This window comes from Leptonychotes weddellii, chromosome 4, assembly GCF_054177405.1.
Source record: "Leptonychotes weddellii isolate Sample4059 chromosome 4, ASM5417740v2, whole genome shotgun sequence".
Taxonomy (NCBI): Eukaryota; Metazoa; Chordata; class Mammalia; order Carnivora; family Phocidae; genus Leptonychotes; species Leptonychotes weddellii.
In genome coordinates, this window is record NC_138372.1 from 101,896,830 (window position 1) to 101,916,417 (window position 19,588).

Here is a 19,588-nt window from a genome sequence, read left to right on the forward strand (position 1 = left end):
ATGAACACTGAAAGGCAATCAACAATATCCCCCAGGAGATGTCACACTTTGAAGTGTTCCTGGCTTATGGAGAGGCAGCTTTGGACAGTTTTAACTATTTCCAGTGATGTGCATGCACACACACACATGCACACACAATACACATATGTAAGTATGCAAACAGATATGTGCACACACACATAGGCATGCACACACGCACACAAACATACACACACCCCCTCAACATATGGCCAGAGTTGAACTGAGTGGTCACGTCAACTTGAGGAAACCATTAACACTCTGAGTCTGGAGACCAAGACAAACCCAGTCTGGGACAAACTCCTCCACAAATCTTAGTATCAAGGTTAGGTGAACTACTTTTAACTGCACTAATGAATGGACTGGACCTTGAAGGATGATAAGACCTTAAGAGGTTTTTTCCTTTTTTTTTTTTTTTTTAGCACAAACACATTTATTTCCTAACCAAAGGGATGATCCTATTTAAATCAACACTTTGAAATAGTTGAGTATAAAATGTTTGTTATAAAAATAATTGGACATAGTAAAGGAGGAAAAAAAGCAGTATAGAGATTTGCTCACTGAACTGAGCTCATTCAACTTCACAGCTAATTCCTGTCCAAAAGGATGATGGAATTTTTACTCTACTTGTTCATAGACCCAAGTGACAGGTGACATTGTTCATGACACATTCCACCACTAATTTCCCATCTTCCAATTTTCTTGTTATTGTGCTTTCCTTCCCATTCCATTCCTGATGTTGAACCAATGCACCATCTGTGAAGTTGCAGAGTTTTTCTGCCATCAGCTGTAGTTTCTTCAAACTTCCCTTCCAGATTACATGAAAACTATGCTATTTTTAAAGTGCTCTCAGTGTTTATGGTGAGGTGTTTGCCATCAGAAGAGATGATACAATCTGATTTGGCCATGGCACCCACTTTTTGCAGAGCCATTCCCACTCCTACTTCCTTCAAAGCCTTTGCTCTCCACTAAGCACCATCTTCCTACCAGCTGCTGAATGGGGCCACTTTGGGCATGGGCGGGTGGGCATGCGGAGCCAGCAGAACAGAATGGGGCGTGGGGAGTGTGGCTTACTGCTTTTATTATTTTTAATGGAGGATCAATCCTATCTCAGAAAAGCCTCTTGCTTTGAAATCAGAGTTGCCAGTTGTTGAGCCTCATGCCCATGAAAGATGGAAGATGGAAGGCAGGCTCCAGGAACTGCATGTGGGTTCTGGTATGTGCAAGTGCCCACGAACGCAGTGTAACTAACTATCACTACAACTTACAGGGAAATGCACTGCATTTCAGATGTATCTGGTCTACAGAAATCACAGGTTCATACAGAAATGAGGTTTGCAACCAGAAACGTAAAAGGTGTAGGAGGTAAAGTGAGCTTTGACAAGGAAGTGTTACATTTTCTCCTTAGAGTTATTGGAAATAAACAGCTTCCCATCTAATGTAGCATTCTCGTCACCTTTACCGAATGCCTCCAATTACTCTTTTGTGCTAATGCTATTGACATGCTGATATTTTTATTGATGTGTAGTTGACAGACAATATATTAGTTTCAGGTGTATAACATAGTGATTCAACATTTATATACATTATGAAGTATAAAGTGATAAATCTAGCTATCATCTTGACATGCTAATTTTCATATCTTGTATGATCTTGAAAATGAGAACATAACATTTACCATCCCCCAAAATTCTCTTATTCCCTCAGCCCTATATACAGAGAGTTAAAGAAATAAAATAAATACAAGTTGTTACTTATCCTCAACTCTACTGTTCCTAATTTGTACACTACTTTGAGAATGATTTGTCTAAACTCTTGGATGGGATTAATGAGCCACTAATGGCCAACCAAAGACTTCCAGTAGTCTTTGTTGCCCTCATTGTCTTCTGTCACCTTGTGTACAGGAAATTGAGGATTTTCTTCCAGAGCTGCAGTATTTTTCCAAGTGTACAATGCCACAGGAGCTTTCCATCCCTGTAATTTTTATCTGTGAGCTTGATCAAGAGGATTTCACCAGTTTCCAGACTTTTAAAGTCTAGTTTTCCCTCTCTCTCCCAGATTAACAAATGCGGGCAATTAAGAATAAACAGTAAACAGAAAATCCAGAAATGCTAAACAAGAGAAAAAAACTGTTTAAAAAATTAACTCTAAATACATTAGAACAGAGATTGCCAAAACTCTGCCTTCCACAGATTGTGTGGGTTTTTCAGATAGTCACACATGGGATTTTCATTGGAAAGCCAAGGAGACACTCACAGATCATAGCCCACTTTTCCGTCTCTGCCATCATGACAGAAAGTAAATGTTGCACAGCAGGCAGCAGGAGGAAGCACCAAAGTCTCCAGAGAATGGTGAGTAATCTCTGTCTGAGAGGATGACAGCAACCACTTTAAAAGGCTAATCTAAATTTATGAGCCTTCACCCTTTGCCCGTTCTCTGAATGTTGATTCCAGAAGATGTGCCCCAGAGATGTGTAGCTATTGAGCTTCCTAGCTGGGTGTAGAAAGGTCAAAGTATTTATGGCAGGAAAAAAGGCTCTTGGGATAAAGCTGACTTAGAAATTACATGTTGGCATTCTTTAAGTTTAGCCAGATAAAAACTTCTAGAATTTGGATAGAGATGTAGTTCCACCTGGTTTCTTTTTCTAAGCCCCAGTTAATATTTTGTAGCCTGAACAAGGTCATTGGGAGTTATTGAATCTATCAAGCAATCTCCCCTACTGAGTGAATGGGGAGATCATTCTGGAAGAACCACAGAAGGGAGTTTGCAAAAATTACAGGGAGGTTTAGGAGATAAGGTACTGAAAAACAGACCTGATAATTTTCTAATCACTTATAGGAGACAAGCACCTATAGGTAGCTACTGATTATGGAACTTCCCAGGTGGGAAATTGGTGTCTGTCTTCCTATATTTGCATAAACCAGTTGACATACAGTCTTCTCATGTGTACAAAGGACATGAACTATTCATCCCTCCCACTATATTTTACATCTCACTAATGTAATTCTCCCTCCAGGTTTTAAGATGAAAAACCTGCCCAGAGTCACCAAGTCAATTTCATTTTCTTAATTTCAATTTCATGAATCCCTAAACTCCAAATAAATACTTTTAAATTTCTGATGAGAAATATATAATTAGGAATCATCATTCTGATCATTTTAAGACTATCTGAAAGACTCAGAGACCCTTACTTACATGTCTTTCCTTATCCTGATTTTATAGAAGAAAAAATAAACATCAATTTTCAGGCATAAGGAAGTGACTTCAAAAACTCTAAATAGTCCAAGTAGTTGACAATAGGTAAAGACTTGGAAGATCCAAAATAGCAGAAAAGTTTTTTAAATATATTTACCTTTGTATTTCATTAAGATTAATTATTTTAAATCAGTGTGTATAACACATGTAATATGATAAAACTATTCAAATTACATTGTAAATCCCTTAGTACCTATGGGCTAGTTAGTAAGACAACATGAATAAACAGAGAAGGGAAAAAAGTTTCTCAACTTTGGAGAAAACTCCACTGAAATGTTTTTCCCTTTATTATCCAAAAATGAGCACAGGCTGTGGAGAAACTGCTATTAAACAGCAACCCAACAAATACTAGCAAATACTGTGGCACCATTTCAGAATTTTAGCCAAAAAAAAAAAGAAGAAAAATTCTTATGAGAGAGAGCAAAAGTAAAATTTTTTTTTTGTAATTTAGGAAAACAATATTAATATGCTTGCTTGGATAGCATAAACCATTGCAGCCTACACAACAATCCTGTGTGAGAAGCAGATCCCATAACATCCTCAGAGTGGTTGCTGCTTTGCGGGGAGCACAGAGCTCAAAGTGCCCAGGCTAGGACTTAACACCAAAGCCTAGGACTTTGAGTCTAGTGATGGTGTGTTTGTATTCTCATGATGTCAAGAACATTATCCTTCTCAACCAAGACATTCCTATAAGAACATTAAAAGACTGTGTAAAAGTTAAGGTACTCTGCTGCTCCTGTTCCTTTTCTTTGTCCTGATTATGTTTTCTTCACCTGTGGACCTCAAAAGTAAAACGACCAGTAGTTTTACCAGCAAAATGGGCTTATTTGGAAATAGTAGAGGAATAGCAATTCAGGACATCAAGCTATGGCAAGCCATAGGCAAGTCTGGAAATCCAAGGATAAAAACATTATTTTTTTTAAAGATTTGTATATTTATTTTAGAGAGAAAGAGGGTGCTCATGAATCGCAAAGGGAGAGAATCTTCAAGCAGAGTCCCCGCTGAGCACAGAGCTCAATCTCATGACTCACGAGCTCATGATCTCAGCTGAAACCAAAAGTCAGACTTAACTGACTGAACTACCCAGGTGCCCTGGAAAGGAATATTATAGAAGAGGAAAGAAGGACGTTGGGAGGTGGTACTTTGAATGGAAGTCCATTGGAGGAGAGAGTTCCAGGTGGTGAAGATTTCTCATTAGCTGAGTTGTGGTATTTTCTTATTGGCTGAGCTTGTCACTGGGCAGGGAGAAATTCTTCTTTCTTCCTTCTGAAGTAATAAAGTAGGCTTCTTCTTGCTAGTAATGCAAGGTATATCTCTTCCTGCTGGAGTCTGCAATGGACAGACCAAGCACTCCCTCTTCTGGCCTCCGGATGCTATTTTAAAAGGTTTATTCAGTTTCACACATCCAAGCTCTATGCTCCTGGCATAAAGATAAATCAAATGAATAGCTTTCACTGAAATTGCGGTGAGAAATAACATGTCTGCAAGCCATTAAACATTGCCTTAAGTTTGGGTGCATTTCTGAAAACTTTTGTGAGTTTGAAGGATTACAAAGTTCTTACCTCAGTTCCCCAAATCAAGACAAACTGTCAGCATAAATCTCTCCCCACTAAAAGGTTTTACGTGTGGAGTGAATTTGTTCTCACACCCATTTCACTCTGCTTGAACCATCAGTTTCATATTTCTTTCAATGTAGTTTCACTCTTGGAGGGCAAAAGACAGAACAAAAGACAAGGCAGATGATGCAAATCCCCAAGATGCCCCAGCATCTTGTACATGTCTGGTGTTCCCTCTCCTGCTCCACCCCTATCATGGTGAAATGTGCAGTTGACACTCACCACAGGCCACCAAGTAGACCTCTGTTCTCTGCCAAGTTGGCCAGCCCTGCCGGGACATGAAGGAAATACAATCAAGTCCTTCAAGAAAGTGGGATGGGCAGGAAATGTCTCATGTGCCCCCAGAGAAAGCTGCAGCCACCACCACCATAGGCACATCCCGGGGGAGAGCTGACAAAGGTTTGTCCAAAAGCAACTAGAAAAGACAGTCAATGAGATTTTATTGAGATTGGATTAAGCTAGATTTTAATCCACTCTCAAATACCACTCTGCTTCTGAGTTGACACGAGCACTTCACTCACTGCTATTACACAAAATCCCGAGCCCTCTGAAGCAGGAGGTAAGGGAGGCATAGTGAGAGATTGCTTATTATCTCTGTGGGAAAAACAAAGGTGGAAGATGGCTGATGGCCCTTGTCTCCAAGACGGTGGAATCTGTCCTCTTCTTATCCCTCAAGTTCAATTGTTGCAGTAGATAGGATATGTAATTTAGCATTTTTGAACAGCAGTTGGCAGAGCACACAAGATCAGGTCTCATAATGCAAATTTGTCTAGGTTCATGACCTCAGCCTCCAGGCAACCTATTGTTTCAGAAAAACCTTTCTCAGCTCTAGAAAAGGGTGATGACTTCATGGGTTGCATCCAGATACCTCTTTTATCATTTTTCGGCTTCCTGATCCCAGGGTCAGCCCTCTCCTCAGTCACTATCTCTTCCACCACACAGCTAAGCTCTACTTTTGAGGATCTTGCAGGAAAACTCTACAACAGCTGCTTTAAAAGGAGGGAAATGTCAGCAAATCGTGACTTAGAGAAAATTTTTAAAGTTTAGGATTGTAGACAGTTTTTGCACCCAGAGATGCTAAGGAAGAAAGGGCAAAAGGACCCAGGGAAAGAACTGCAGGAAAGGATTTTCACTGGCTGACTCCTCCAAGCCCTTTGTTTATTAAACTGACACCCAACTCAAGCTGTCACACGGACTTGCTCCTTCAACGCCCATGGGTTCTTCAGAGTGCTTTCCTGCTACGGGATGCTACTACAGAAAGTTCAGAGCAACAGCTTCATAAAATCAAGCATTCTAAAGTGAGGAGGGGATTTCAAGATCATCTATTCATTCTTCATTGTAGTGCCAGGAAAACTGAGGCCAAGAGGGACTTGTCCAAAGTCACAGAATTCATTAGAACAGACTACTGACGTGCCTTTCACCTTTACCAGAGGAGTTGGAAGAACCTCCCTGACCATCTAAACATTGCCAAATGAAATTGATTTCAATGGAGCTTTAGCTCAGATAGAACTTCCAGCAGCAACATGGTAGCACCTGGGAGAAACAGAGCGAAACCCAGACCCTGTGATCACACCGTTGCCTGCCAAAGTCAGCCAGATTCTCAGAAAGTCAGACAAGAGTAGAACCTGGAAGATAGCCCCTGTTTTTTGTTTTTTTGTCTTTTCATTTTTTTCGGACCCCCACTGTTTGACCTGTTTTCCTGAAATAGGCTGCATTTTACCTCTATCCTTTTTACTTCTCCACAGTGAATTCATTGAGGCCTTTGACTGGATCTCTGTAGCTGTCCTTGAACACTTAACACAGAAGTGTTGTGGAAGGAGACAATGCTGTGTGTGACTCTGGGACACCTTTGTGTTTTGGGCAGTGTCCTGACTCCAGAATCCGAAAATGAGTGACACCTGAAGATTCAAAGCAGCTCCAGGAGAGGGACAAATGTGACTAGAAGGAAAAATGGGCCAGCTGAGAACAACCCAAGAAAATGGGGAGTGTTCTGTGCTCTGTTGAAATATGGGGCTACGGAGACTACAACAGATGTCTCCAAAACGCTTTATGGCTGGTAATGGGAAGCTATTTCTCATGCCACTGAGAAAAAGAGATGTGAAGAGAAATAGGAACTGAGATAAAGAAGGAACAAGGACTGAAGTGGGAGCTTTATGCCTTTATCTATTACAGGGGTCTTAAAACTGACTACTATCCTGATTTTTAAAACCTTGGCTCTCTAAGAGTCCATGACCATGGTGTCTCAGAGATGCAGGAGGTCAAGTTCTCAGCCACACTGTTCCCACCCGCACCAGAGATCTTGCCCAGGCTCTGCAGCTCAACAACAAAGGCCCTTGTAGAAGCCACGTCAGTTTAATCGGTTCTCTTGTTCATCATGTGAACTTAGTCTCTCCCTCTCAATCTCTCTCTCTCTCTCTCTCTCTCTCTCACACACACACACACACACACACACACGCACACACACACACCCCATTCCCTGGTAAGAAAACTGCATAAGAACAGAATAAATTTTATTTTCCTTAATTATATTTTTTAGTGTACAGGGAAAAAAGATAAGATTGGAGCACTTTTATCTCCAATAAGTGGCTTTATAGTCAAAATAAAAATGACATGACTGAATGAATGAATTACAAGTAAATTGCCAAAAACTTAACTAAAAAGATGCCATCCCAAAAATCCAGGAGTCAAGATTATGAGTTTAGATAACTCCATTGGGCATCAATCCACATAGCCATAAGAAAGTACACAGGAATTGAAAACCCAAAGTCTCACAAGCCAAGCTGGAATATTCTTGGAGAAATTTAAGCAGTGGTAAGAAGAAAAGTTAGAAAGATCTGTTAAAGCCCAATCAGCCTTGGTTACTTCCCTGAGGAGCCCAATTCACCAAGCTTGCACACCCTCAGGAGGAGCACTGACATCATGCCCAGAACCCAATGAGTGAAAATGCACGAAACAGCGTTGCTCTGGACCATTCTCCTGCTGAGCTAAATTATACTCACCTGTCCAGTTCCAAAGAAAGACTCACCTTTTCCAAAAGTGTTTCTGTGTGTATTGAACCTTCTTTCCTGAAGCCCCTATGAACACATGAACTCAGAATATTCTTTATGTTTTATGTAATATTTGCTGTTGCAAATCTCATCTCCTCAAGTTCTCTTGAAAGGCAGTAACCAAGTGTTATGTTTCTTGTGTATCTCCTACCATACCTAGCAAGGCATTGGGCCATGAAGTCTCAGTAAACACTCACCAAAAGGATGAGGAGGCCAAAACAGGAAAGCTTAATAGGTGAGACACAGAACAGAAGACAGGGCCATTACAACTAGGAATGGCACTTGGGGGTGCTTGGGAAAGAAACAGAAGGACCCAGTGAGTAAATATGGAAGGAATTTGAGAGGAAACATGGCCTACAGGCCATGTATGGAAAGCTTAGTCTGTGCCCAGCACAAGTGCAAAGCTATCATATGTTATAACTCATTTAATCCTCACAGCAACTCTGTAAGGTGAATACACTGAGACAGAGTGAGCTCAGTTAGCTTGCATGAGCTGGAACAGCTAAGTGGTGTGAGAGCCACAGTTCAAACCCAAGCATTCCTAGGGCCCTTGCACTTTATCAGTATGCTCCACCATCCCTTGGGAAAGAATAAGGGAGAGAAGCTGTGGGTATCCAAACCAATTTTTGCTGCAATGCCTGATCACTGACAGAGTTCATAGCAAATCTTAAAATATTTTTACTCAGCCAGAAAGATGTACAAGCATAGAGAATCAAATACAGTTTGTTTTTCTTCATTCTCCTTACAAATAGAGAACGGAGTGAAAACATGCATGCATGCATGGAAGGGAAGCCCAAGTGCTTCCTGAGCCCACGTCACACCCTCTCAACCCCCCTCGGGTTTCAGTCACAGCTCCTGTGGCACAGACTGCATCCCATTTCCAGTCCAAGCTGCAGCGTCACTCTGCTTTTCTCCCTGAGATCCCCCAAAGCCTTGGAAGCCAGTTCAGCAGCAGCAGGCCCAGGGATGCTCACGCCCCCAGGAAAAACTCTCATTTCTGAGTTAATTGCCTTCCCCTCCAGACAAGAGGATCCCAAGGGGATTATATTCTAGGTGCCCTGAGCAGTAACCAGCTCAATAATAAACACTTTATTGAATATACTTCTGTCCCTGCCTCATTCTCCCTGCCTCTGATGCCTGCTTTCTAGGATAGCTTCATGAGCTGATAACTATAGCAGACCAAGAAAGCAGAAGCTCAGAATGGGCTTCGGGAACTGGACCATTCACCAGTCAGTAGGTGACAAGTGGTCAATATAACTTCTGACATTATGGAGCTTGACAATGACTGAGCCTCTCACCTGACCGGACCGGGAGGGGTACAGGGGAAGGGAAAGCACTGGTCTAGACAGGAGCCCTCGCACTGGTACAGGAGTACATGTGTATATTGTAGAATTGACTGGCTTTTGTTACCTGCTGGTAGGGCTGGGATTTGGGTGAGGCAAGCTGAAAATTTAAGGGGGCATCAAAATACTCACTAATCAAATTAAATAATAGTTTAATTCATTTTAGTTCTATCATGATTTAACATTTTTATATTTTATTCATTATGTATGGTTTGCATTGATTTTCATTTTTTTAATGCAGTTGACCCTTGAACAATGCAGGCGTTAGGGGTGCCAACCACCCACGCAGTCAAAAATCCATGTGTAACTTTTGACTCCCCCAAAACTTAACTACTAATAGCCTATTGTTGATGGGAAGCCTTAATGATAACATAAACAGTCAATTAACACGTTTTATATGTTATATGTATCACACACTGTAGCCTTACAATAAAGTAAGCTAGAGAAAAGAAAATGTTACTAAGAAAATAATAAGGAAGACAAAAACATTTACAGTACTGTAGTGTATTTATGGAAAAAATCCACATATAACTACTTATATAATAAGTAAGTGCATATAACCACCCATGCAGTGCAAGGCCATGTTGCTCAAGGGTTAACTGTATTGCATTAAAATATTATTTTCTTTGGCTACTAAAGTTTTTTGGCACCCCCTTAAATTTTGCACCAGAGGTGAATGCCTCACCTGCCTCACCTGCCTCACCCTAATTCTGGCCTTGCCTGTCCTAGAAGCCTTGAAGAAAGGCTCAAGTTGACCAACATTAAGCCAGAGCATTCTGTGAAAGCTAAAAGGCCCCATGCCATCTTCATATCCTATAGTCCATGAGCAAACTGTACTGAGAGGTTTGGCTCAGGATTGTCATGAGAATGGTAGAACTTCCAAGGAGAATGAGTGAGCACTGATAGGTCTCCAGTCTTAAAGAAAAAGTGGGACCCTGAGTCAGAGGATGGGTCTTGAAGAGTCAGATGCCCCTAAATCCCCCAGGTCAGCTGAGTCCCCCTGCCCTTCCTTTTTGTTGGAGAAGAATCTAGAAGGCATCATCCCCTGCTGAAGACATGCCAGACCTCACATGTGGCAGAGGTAAAGTGACACCAGCCTATCACTGCATCTCTGACTTGCCTCCAAAACAATAATGAGGGTCAGGTGAGTGAAGAGGAAACAGATACCTCACCACAAAGTGCCAAATCTTACTGATACCTACTGGAAGGAGCCAGAGGAGTACACGTATAGGCATGAGTGTTGAGGGTGTTGGAGGGAGGGAGAGGATATGGGGTTGGACAGGAGAGAGTTTATTCACATGGAAACTTTCTCTTGAGGTTCAGGATTTAATAGTCTGGCAAGGATGACTGGGGCTGATCCTATGGAGCTGGCAGGATGGCTCCCTGAAAGTGTACCTCATGACACCTACAGTGGATAAGAGGCAGAGGCCAGATCCACCTTGGTAGGGTGTTGCAGAAGGGATGAGAAACTCAAGGAGGAAGGTATGTTCAAATGGCTTTATCATATGAAATCAGAGAACCCATCACCTAGAGTCCCTTCACTTGAAGAAATGCTCTAGTGAGAGGAAACCAGCATTCGAGAAGCTCAGTGTCCCCTGTAATCTAGGGCTGACATTAGAAGATGTCACCATGAGAGTGGGTTACCTAGTGTCAGCAGGGACAAAAGGAGTCCTGATTTAAGAGAGGCCAGGAGACAAAATTTAACTATCAGTGGACATCAAGGTAGATATAATTACTATAATAAGTGTCAAATCCAGAACTGCAAAAAAGGCACCTTGTTCTACAGGAATTTATCAGAAGGGCAAATAGACCCACTCTTATGTTTCTTCATGTAAGATGACCCAACAGTCAACCTGAGTATTATTTGACTTATATAGTTGATGTCAACTGTTGCAATTGAAAGTCATAATCCTTCACAAAGGCTCCAGACATGAGCCATTTCTCAGACCTGAAGTCCCTGAGAAAGAACCCTGTCAAGTCCCCACAAGAATATGCAATGAGAATTTAAGTTTTCTCCAAAGACACCTGGCATCATTTACCAGATTTCCTGAACTGGGGAGACAGAGAATATCCAGATCTTTCAAAGTTACTGGATTAGGTGTCAGTGTTTAGGTGACCAAATTAGACAAAATGCCATAATGACAAACCAGATCATCAAATTGCAGATTCAGTGGGTCTGTCAACCCACCTAGTGATCATGTCCCAGAACCCCAAGTGCATTCTGAGATGGATATTAGCAGCTGGCAGAACCCTCACAGTGGTTTTCTGGAAGGTAGGGTAAGACACTATGGTAGGAGAAGTCAAATAGAGGCTACTGAAACTGCCCCCTCCCAGCCAACACAGTAAACCAGAAACAATATTCTGATTGACAGTCCCCAGAATATCCCCATTCAATTCACCTGCATGACCCCTGCAAAGAGCCAGATACAGTAAGATGGACAATGGCATGCTCCCATTAACCAATAGCCCTCATCACTGCTGCTAGGTCAGCCATGGCATATTTACTCAAACAAAGAATACAGTCTCTGGCAGTTGGTATGTAGCTATGGTCAGGATGAATGCACTCTTTTCAATCTTCATCACTAAAGAGGACCCAAGTCGGCTGATATTCATGGGAATACTAGCAGGACCATTCAGTCTCTTGCCTGGCTCTATGTTAACTCTCCTAGCCTGCCCCAAATAGTTCACAGGGCTCTGGATTACCTGACAGTCCACAGAATTTCAAAGACCCACTACACAAGTGGCTTTATGTTGACTGTACATGGTGCAGAGGAGTGGCAAGTACACACAAAGGCACTGATAAGAAATATGTATCCCATAGCATGAGAAGTAACTCTTAAAAGGGGCCCACCACGTCAGTGATGCTTTCAGGGGTCCAGTGGTCTGGGGGAACAGTCAAGGAGAGAGCATTGCACCCCCACCACTAAAAAAGATGTATAGCACTTGATTTAGATTTTGGAGGCACGGTATACTATACTGGGAATTCTGTATGTCAGATATCTCAGAAGGCTACCAGAGCAAGTGAGGGTTCCACAGCAACTCCAGGCTCCAGGGCAAGCTCCAGGACAAGGCATGACCTGGCATGTCCAAAGGGGCCAGAGGTTTCCATGGTAGGGTAGGAGACCATGTGGAATCTCTAGCCAGCCCAGTAGGAGAACTGCAACATAGACTCCAATTTTCTGGAACAAGACCATGCAGAGGATTAACTCACCCTTTGGAAAGTAGCTCCTATGCATTACTGAATCCTAGTAAAGAGTGAGACTCTATTCACCAGACATTGTGTTACTGTATCACCCTAGTTGCCCATAATGAGCTCAGTATTCTTGATCCATGTGTCTCAGTTATCTATTACTATATACCAAACTCCTCAAAAGCAAGCAGCCCAAACTATCTTATTTGTCACAATTCCATTGGTCAGAGTAGTTGATTTTTTTTTGTATTGAGGCTCATGGTTCCCAAAAGCACAAAGTAGAAGATGGTAGGCTCTGATGATCCATATTGCAGGTAAACCCCCTCCCAAGGTATCTAAATGTTCCAATCCAGACTCAAGCTCCAGGTCTGGGATCTCATCTAAATTGGGTCCAGGTGCAGAGGAGGCTCTCCAGAAGCAGTTCCTCTTGATTGGAAGACCTGTGAACTCAAGAGACAAGGTATCACCCCACAGGCACCCGAAATGCAAAGATGGGGCCAGGAGAGAAAAACAAGACACTCCCAATGCAAAAGAAAGTTAACAGAAGACACAAAGCAATCACTGGTCATCTATATCCATTGTGAAACCCAGCTGGGCACAAGGTCTGGGATTAGAGTCATAAGGATGGGCCCTCAGGACTTCAGGGCACAAGTATGTGGGTCTTTGTGTTCTCACATCAATGCCCACCAGACAGCATGTGTCTCAGAGGAGACAACAACAGCATGGACAGATAACTCACCCAGGAGATATCAGTTTCCATCCCCAACACCCAGTGGCTGGAAGGTGGCCCATTAATGGAGCAGCTATGGTGGCAGGAGGGGGACTGCTCATTGGCCCAATTGCATGGCCTCCACTCACTATAGCTCTTCCACACACCCAGTCTGCCAGCATAGTTCCCTTGGGCAGACCAGGCAGCTACTGGTAATTAATCTGCTACTAGGTTAACATGCTGAATTTTTTCCACCTTGGAGATAATAGCAATGCATCCTTACAAAGTTGACTCTAGACATTGGATTCCTTTCCCTGAATGCTGTTCTGTAGGCAGTACCATGATCTGAAGATTTATGGAGTGCCCCTTTATCAATATCAACTCAGAATAAGGGGTTGGTCCAATTTATAGGGAAGGAGGTGTGGCAAGAATCTCATAGTGCATCACTCTTAAGCAGTCAACTGAACTGGTCTCCCACTTCTGTTGATCATATCAATGCCATGTTTTCTCCTAAATAAAAGTGATACTTTCCCTTCCCAGCCTAAAATGCTTTGATAGTTTCCCAAAGATTCCAGGATATGGGCCAAACTTCTCAGGATGTTACATAAGGTCTTTTATAACCCAGCACCAAACTCCTTCTCAGCCTCATCTTCTGATGTGTCCAGCACGTTCATTCACCACTACCTTCATTCACCAAAAGCCACATTGAACCCACCCTGTTCTCTGAAAGCATCTGCCTTCCTAGGCCATAGCATTTGCATTTGCTACTCCTCTTTGGCGTATCTTTGCTTTAGCTCTCCTAAACACCCCCACCACCACCACACCTCCCCTAAGATTCCTGCATACCATGGCTATGTAACAAATCACCACAAATTTAGCAGCTTAAAAGAGCATTTATAAACTCCCAGTTTCTGTGAACAGGAATGCAGGCACAGTGTACCGGTGTCCTCTGGCTCAGGGTCTTTCACAGGCTGCAACAAGGTGCCAGCTTTTGGCTCTAGAAAATTCTCCCTGGGAGCAGCAGCTGTCCCATCTGGTAGGGTGTTGTGGTCTTGGGTAAACATGCTGGGAGCAGAAACCAGAAAGAAACACAAGAAGCTGGAGAACTGTCACTTACTTGATCAAGAACTCCTAAGTACCTAGAAGATTCTCTAATACCCCAGCTGCCGAATCAATTCTCAAAACTCCCCCCGCAAAAGAAAATTCATTTGATAGGATACATTCAGTTGCATCAAAGGCAGTCTCTTGGGTGGCTCAGTCGGTTAAGCGCCTGACTTTTGTTTTTGGCTGAGGTCCTGATCTCAGGGGTGTGAGATCAAGTCCCTCGTTGGGCTCAGCACTCAGCATGGAGTCTGCTTGAGATTCTCTCTCCCTCTCCCTCCCCCTCTACCCCTCCCACTCGTGTTCTCTCTCTCTCTCTCAAATAAATAAATCTTTTTTAAAAAAGAAAAAAAAGGCCGTCTCTTGCTGCAGAAATGCCTAATTACATGCAAAATTCTGGAACCATTGACTTACTCTATTCAGCCAGTGGGGCATGGGATCACTGTAGGGAACAGAAGAACGGAAGACAGCCCACAACACTACTGTTGTGATGTACATAGTCTTCTGCCTATAAGTTCTATCTGATAGAATTGAATGGTTTATTATTCAATTTTAGAGGATTTAGAGGAAAATCTTGTTTCATGTAAAATGCCTTCAGGTGTCACTAGATCATTTGTTAAGATTCATTCAAAAAAAAAAAAAAAGAAGATAGCAGGAGGGGAAGAATGAAGGGGGGAAATCAGAGGGGGAGACGAACCATGAGAGACTATGGACTCTGAGAAACAAACTGAGGATTCTGGGTGAGGGGGGAGATGGGTCAGCCTGGTGATGGGTATTAAAGAGGGCACATATTGAATGGAGCACTGGGTGTTATACGCAAACAAGGAATCATGGAATACTACATCAAAAACTAATGATGTAATGTATGGTGATTAACATAACATAATAATAAAAAAAGAAAAAATAAATAAAAATAAAATAAAAAGACTTCTATCTTCATGAGAAAAAAAGAGAGAGAAAAAAAGATTCATTCCTTTCAAACATATTTACTGAGCACCTGCTTGGCCCAAGGGGTGGCTCTATCCTGAGCACAGAACTGGTCTTCTTCACCTCCCCCTTCATGAAGTGGCATGTGGTGTGAAGCACTAGAAAGTGCTGCAGATGGCCGTGGTGAGTGCCCACTAACAAACAGCAGGACTCTAATTTGCTTATTTAGTCCCAATAGATGATCCCAGGGTTTGTTTCCACTACTGAGAGCAAGTAAATAGAATAGTCTTTTTAATCCTTTTTAACCACTTTAAAATATGACTATTACTAACTTGCAGTAGGTTAACTCCCTCCAGGCAGGTACTTAAAGACAAGCATAATACCCACACCAGGCTGGAAGAAAGCAAGCTTGCCCTTTCTTCAGAAATGCCATTTCACTGGAAATAACTGAAATTGCTTTCTCCCTCAGGAATTAATAAAATGGATTTGTATGAATTCAAATAAAGTATCTGGATTGGCAGACTCTAGACGCTTGCCCAGTGGAGAGGCAGGAGGCACCAGCACAGTGTAGTGCTCACACCAGAGTGAACTTGATGACAGGGTAGAAAGGACAAAGGACAGTGCCCAGCAGAGCTGCCAGCCCATGGTGAACTCTCAGAAGTGTTCATTGCCCAAGAGACTCTGGCACCAGTGGCATGCACACGTCACTGACTTGCTCTCAAGGGAGAATCCTAGCATCACAGGGAGAACCATGGGGTCCATTTCCACTGAGCTGGAAGGGGGACCTCCACTTTGTACCTCCAAACCCCCACCCTGCAGCTCTGGAAACATCCATGTAAAAAAGACGAGGCTGCTGAGACTAAACACCTCAAAGGTCTAGGAACCCGGCAAATGTCTGTGGATACACAGTGCTTGATGAATTTCAGGCTAATCCCGACTCCCAGGGACACTGAAATCATCTGCAGCCAAGGACCCACCCACACCAGCTGGAGCAGGAAGGGAGCCCACAGGGTCAGGACGAATTAACTTGGGCACATGATGACCTCGGTTTCTGAGAAGGTCAGGAGAGATTCCAATATCAAAGCAAGAAGCCCCTCAGGCCACTCACCCCAGAGATGACAAAATTTCCATGGCCCTGCTGTGGCTCAGAGGGCATCTGGGGAGCCAGCCTTCCAAGCTTTATCACTTACTAGCTATAGACATTGGGAAAGTTACTTAGCACTGTGCCTCAGCTTCCACATCTATGAAATGGGAATCTTAACTGTACCTATCTCATTGAATCACTGTGAGAGTTAAATATATATATATACATATAATTTACTGCTTGGACCAGGGTCTGGAACATAGGAAGTCTTCAATGCAGGTTAGCTGATGCTTAGCCGAACTATCAAGAGGAACTGTCAGGAAGGACGGGTCTCTGTGCCCTGCTCAGAAGTGGAAACAATTTGTCTGTGGGCTGCTGTGATTTGATCTTACCCTGTTCCTATGAAAGGACTTAGCCATCAGGAAAATGCCCCAGATTCCTCTGGGAGAGTTAAAACCGCTCTTAGCCATTAATTCTGGAGTCCCAGATAAAGAAACAGAACCAATATCCATGCAAGTTTAGCACCAAAAGCAACCTTCGATCTCAGGGAATCTGCCGTCCAAAATTGTCTGACTTTTAGTTTTATCCTCTCGTGTCTAGCCCTGAATTCAGATATCCTATTTACTGAGCAAAAGGATTAATCCATTTATTTTCTTAACAAGCCCAATGAACAATCAACAAATATTTATTAATCAAATAAATGACACCAAGGGGTATTTGATGTTTTTGCTAGGTATTTGGAGGGAGTAACATTTGGGGAGATAGAAATAATTTATAGTTTATTTGGAAAATAAAATTAAAATACAATATATGACCAAGGATTATATGTGAGAAGACAACTGAGACTCACAATATAATCTTCATCCATCCTTTCTAATTTTTTTAGATTTATATATTTATTTATTTATTTATTTATTTGAGAGAGAGAAAGAGAGCTCATGAGTGACAGGGAGGGGCAGAGGGAGAGGGAGAGAGAGGGGGAGAGAAGCAGACTCCCTCCTGAGTACAGAGCCTGAGGAGGGTCTCGATCTCACGACCCTGAGATCATGACCTGAGCCAAAATCAAGAGTTGGATGTTTAAGCTACTGAGCCACCCAGGTGCCCCCTAAGTTAGTTTCTAAGTTATTTTAAAGATATAACTATGTTTACAAACCTGAACACATTGGTCCCCTGAAATGAGATTGCACATTGGTGGGGTATGGGGCATGGGGGTGACACCAGAGTGCAGAAGGTACAAATTTACAGAACTCCAGGAGGGTACAGAGAGGCAAGTCAGCAGAAGATAAGCCAAACCACTCACTTCTCAATGGCTATATCCATGCTCCCTACCAGCTCACCCCCAGGCAAGGACCCCAAACCTGCCTACACAAGAGCTGCTTCCAGACCAGGCTTTCTCTTAAGGAAGCAAGCACACAACAGCTTCTTATCGAAACTCCAAAGCACACGAGAAAAAAGTTGATAAGAAAAACATTCAACAGGGGCGCCTGGGTGGCTCAGTCGTTAAGCGTCTGCCTTCGGCTCAGGTCATGATCCCAGGGTCCTGGGATCGAGTCCCACATCGGGCTCCCTGCTCAGCGGGAAGCCTGCTTCTCCCTCTCCCACTCCCCCTGCTTGTGTTCCTGCTCTCGCTGTCTCTCTCTCTGTCAAATAAATAAATAAAATCTTTAAAAAAAAAAAGAAAGAAAAACATTCAACAAATGCAACAGTCGAGGTATAAATGTACCACTGACAAAACACAAATAGAACAACATAAAAATGACTTTTAAATAAGTATATTTAATTTTCTCAAGTAATATTAAAAAACAAGTACAAAAGTAGGATTAAAATATGTAATTATGATTAAGAACAGATGGATATGAAAAATATCAAAAGAAATTCTGAAAATAAAAATTAGAAACATCAAAATAGCTCAATAGACAAGAATGCCTCCACTGGATTTGATAAAATAGAGGATTAAAGTTTAGATAAAGGCAACATATAACCCAGTGTTGGATTGATTGAGACTGACTAGAGAGACAATCAGAACCCAGAAAAGGAAGAGATCTCTGTGACTGAAGTTGTTTCTGGAAGTTTCTGGAAGAAATGACTTGACCCAGTCCTGAGTGCCCCTAACAGAAAGCCACCTAAAACTGATTTGCAGGTGTATATTCTAGAGTGTTGCTCCCCATGGCTTTACATTCCTTTGCAACAAAACCCTCGAAGTTCAAAAAGCAACAAAACTCTTTAAATGAAAATAGAAAATGCACTGAAGATGGGGAGAGTAGGTAACCCGCATGCACTGCTGGTGGGTATGTGACATGGAGCAACCACTGTGGAGAACAGTATGGAGGTTCCTCACAAATATTAAACATACAATTACTATATCATCCAACAACTCCACTTCTTGGTATTTACTGAAAAGAATTGAAAGCAGGCACCTAAACAGATATTTGTACACCCACATTCATAGCAGCAATATTCACAGTTGCCAAAAGGTGGAAACAACCCAAATGTCCCATCAACAGATGAATGGGTAAACAAAATGTAAGATAGATAAGTAGACAGATATGATGGAGTGTTACTCACCTTAAAGAAAGAAAAAAAACTCTGACACAAGGTACACCATGGATGAACCTTGAGGACATTATGTTAAGTGAAATAAGCCAGACACAAAGAGACACATATTGTATAACTCCAAGTATATGAAGGATCTAAAGCAGTCAAATCCATAGAGATAGAAAGTAGAATGGTGATTGCCAGGGAATGGGGGAGGAGCTGGAATGAGGAGTTAGGGTTCTATGGGTCTAGAATTTCAGTTTGGGAAGATGAAAAAGTTCTGGACATCGATGCTGGTGATGGTTGCACAACACTGTGAATATACTTAATGCCACTGAACTGCATGTTTAAATATAGTTAAAATGGTAAATTTTATGTTATATATTTTATCACAATAAAATAAAGGAAAAAAATTGCACACCAAACACCATTAGATACAACTCAAATGTCTTGTAAATGATACATACTAAGCCAGCTCCCTCACCTGTCTCAAACCTCATGTTATGCCAGCATCAGTAAAAAGTTGGCTGTTTCAGTAAAAGTCAAAGGAAGCCATCTTGAAAAAACTTTCTGCTGTAATGTAGAATTTTAACAGTTCTAACAGGTTGAATTTTAAAACCCAATATGATGTTAAATATTTATATAGAGTTTGATTATAGATACTATGTATATATTTATATCTTATCTCCTGTATGTACATATTGTAAAATAAAAATGAAAGAATATTTTTAAGGAGAAAAATAAAGAGATGTTAGATATTATA

General features: G+C 41.9%; 1 pseudogene; it reads right to left on the minus strand.

The window, feature by feature from the left end:
- Window positions 1-549: 549 nt before the first annotated feature.
- LOC102749304 (fatty acid-binding protein 5 pseudogene) overlaps window positions 550-19,588 on the minus strand; it is a 20,552-nt pseudogene continuing 1,513 nt past the window's right edge.